Source organism: Choloepus didactylus, chromosome 7, assembly GCF_015220235.1.
Source record: "Choloepus didactylus isolate mChoDid1 chromosome 7, mChoDid1.pri, whole genome shotgun sequence".
Taxonomy (NCBI): domain Eukaryota; kingdom Metazoa; phylum Chordata; class Mammalia; order Pilosa; family Megalonychidae; genus Choloepus; species Choloepus didactylus.
The window spans coordinates 90,893,598-90,896,869 of NC_051313.1; the positions used below are offsets into that span (position 1 = coordinate 90,893,598).

A 3,272-nucleotide genomic window follows, 5' to 3' on the forward strand; every position below is an offset into this window, starting at 1 on the left:
ACAAAGGCACTACCATGAATGTTCACTGTGCAATGACTATTTGATGGCTTTGCTACAAAGTCTATTGATATGCAGTCTTGCTGTTTAAATACTCCACAAAGTCAAAAGTACCAAAATCCAAACCACCTTGATATTGACAACTTCGAATGTTAATTCCAAGTTATTGTTTTTTAAAAAGGGTCTCTGCAAAGTTACCAAATATGGAACAGTAGAATAGACCTATATTGGTATAAATGAGGCTCAAAAGGCTAGATTTTCTCCTCCATTGTAAGGACTGCAAGGAGTGCTTTATTCAAATAACAGCCAGTATATAAAAAAGGATACCACCATTAACCTAGTGTTTCCAAGTTATTTCACAAAGCTCCTTGCCTTTTTATATGGCAGCATTTCTAGGAAGGATCAAGAACTGCTGTGAAAGTCCAAAGAAACAATCAAAACCAAAAAAAATAAACCAAGACTGTCCTCTGCATTACCACCATCTCCCCAGTACACTTTCTCACCTGCCTTTTCCAGTGAGTTAGTATAGATATCTTTGCCATAAAAATTTTTAGGCACCAGGAAAGAAAGGTACAGAAAAAAATTCTATTAACAACAGTGACATAAAATTTGGGGAGAAAAAGATTTTAAATTAAAATATTGTATCATCACAACAAAGACTAAAATATCCCTTGCTTTGCCCTTGGGCAACCAAGAAAAATTGAACGGTTTTCTACCCAAAAAATATAAAAGAGATTTTCTGGAAAAAAGAGTGCTCAGTACTTGCAACCCAAGTTAATTAATACTCTTATTAGATCAATACAAATCATGGAAATAAGTTCATTTGTTAGAGCAAGGGAAAAAAACTCCATTTCAGGACAAAGTTATTCAGGATGAAAGGAGGGTGTGTCTTCAGCGAGAGAACTGCCTTCTGTCAGATGATTTCTTGCTAATGTTTTTGAAGATTTTGGACTTCTCAATTTTCTTGGCTTTCTGGTAGCTGAATCCACCACCTCCTCTTCTCTTTTTGTTTGTCATCATTGCTGTTCACATTCAGATCAATAGAAGGAGGCACCTTGAAACCAAAAGACAGAGCAACCTGAGGCAAATTTAAGTTATTGACATTATAGATTTGTTTCAGAGAATGGGAATCATATGCTTGAATGTATGACTTATATGCTTCCTGGGCTGACTTATGAAGGAAGTAGTTCTTTTCAATCAATTTCTCAAGCTGAGACTGAATGTCAGAAATTTTGGACCAAGAAAACTCAAACTCACTTAATGGAATCTTGGATTGCTTCAAGTAATGAAGGAAATCCAATTCTTCTGGGCACAAAATGAGCAAGGCATGTCCTCTTCCATTTAGGTCTCTGGCTGTTCTACCCACATGATGAATATATTCCTTAGGGTCATCTGGAGGGTTATACTGAACAATCCAGTCAACTTCAGGAATATCCAGCCCTTGAGCTGCCACATTTGCACACAACCGTATCCCCAAATCTGCATTGCAGAACTGGAAGAAGGTGGTTGTCCACTTATTTTGCTTCTGCTTTCCATGAATGGCCAAGACAGGTAAATTGATGTAGTTCAGCAACTCGTAATGGTATTTTATGGACTTACAGGATGAAAAGAATGCTATCATTTTCTTCTTTTGGTTCTTCTTAAGGAATGTAAAGAGCAGAAGGAATCTCTTTTCAGAGGGGCAGACAACATATCCCTGCTCAAGACCATCCACCATTGAATTAGTTTTGTCATCATCAACACCAACATACAATGGCTCCTTTTTCAGGGAAATTCTTGCCAGGTCTTCAACTTTTCAAGTTTGCATGGCAGAAAAGAGCATGGTCTGTCTGCCTACTGGAAGAATTTTAATAATTTGCTTTAATTCCTCTTCGAACCCAACATCCAAGATATGATCAGCCTCATCAATAACAAGACACTGTAGGTTTTTACACATAAAACCCTGGGGTATTCTGCATATGGTCCAGGAGTTGACCCGGCAACCTGGGAGTGGCCACAATGATGTTGATACCATTAGCAAGTTTCTGTACTTCAGCAGGTCTGTTACTGTCCCTCATTATCAACCCATATATGTGGATCTGGTGGGTCATTAGCTCCTTAAGCACACCAAACATCTGCATGGCCAGCTCCCTAGTAGGTGAGAGAATAAGGACTCCTGTTCCATTCCTGGGTATGAATTTTAATTTAACAATGAGTTCAACAGCAGGGATGAGAAATGCCAGGGTTTTTCCACTGCCTGTTTTTGCAGCTGCTAGAAGATCTCTGCCTTCCAGAAGCAGTCTGACACCTTCATATTGAATTTCAGTCGTGTTTGTAAAGCCCATTTCTTTTACCGCCCTCAAAGTGTTTGACAGGGTTAGTTAGGGATGCGAAAGAAGTATCCTTAAAAGCTCCTGTCGGTCCCAGGAGCAAGTTGGGCACTTCATTGTCATCTTCATCATCTGGCTTCTTCACGCTATTTTCTGTTTCTTCAGGAGTTCCACTTTATCTTTGGTTTTTGCTTTTTTTGCATCAGGCCCAGCATTTTCTACAATTTTTCTCTTCTTCTTTTTCTTTTTTGATTCTGAATTGGGCGACTGTGTTGCTGCTTCACCATTGGTTAATACAGCGTAGACTTCCTTGGGGATTTTTTAACTTCAACATTTTTTACTGTTTCATTAGCCATGCCTCCATTTTGGGCTTCTGACAAGCCCACATTCATAGACTGTTTTAGGACTTTATAACTTTTCCAGTTTCTACAATTTCTTCAGACACATTTCCATTTTGGGTCTCTGATAGGCTCACATCTGAGGCCCCTGGTAGCTTTAGGTTTCACTGCCCCAACTTTAGGTTCCACTTGTCGATGTTTCTGCACAGGAATTTCATCGGTAGATGAGACATGATGTCACTGGAGCAGCTTCACTGTGGCGATCGAGCCAGATTCCTGCCCTGACAAGTTTTAAAACTGTATCTTTTGTGTGAGACCAAGGGAGGAGAGGTTTATTTGGTGAAGGATCTTTATTTTCTGTAGCACACTAGATAAATTAACCTGTACAGTTTGTTTGAACACTGTAAGTGCATGGAGCTTTGAATGGGAAGTGGGATTTGGTGAGTTTGTACAGGCTGGGGTGAAATCCCAATACACCCCGGAGTGATATGGGCAGAGGGTAAAAGTGTATTTGTGGGGCCCCCATGATGAACTGGGGAAAAATGCAGAAATATAGGACTTCCCCACCTGGGTTATTGCTGATATTCTCACAAACACTGAGGACTGCCAATTTGGTGGGCCAAGCCCT

The 3,272-nt window shown here is 39.8% G+C and overlaps 1 pseudogene; it reads right to left on the bottom strand.

The window, feature by feature from the left end:
* Positions 1–888: 888 nt before the first annotated feature.
* Positions 889–2,877, bottom strand: LOC119540650 (annotated as a pseudogene).
* Between the last annotated feature and the right edge of the window lie 395 nt (positions 2,878–3,272).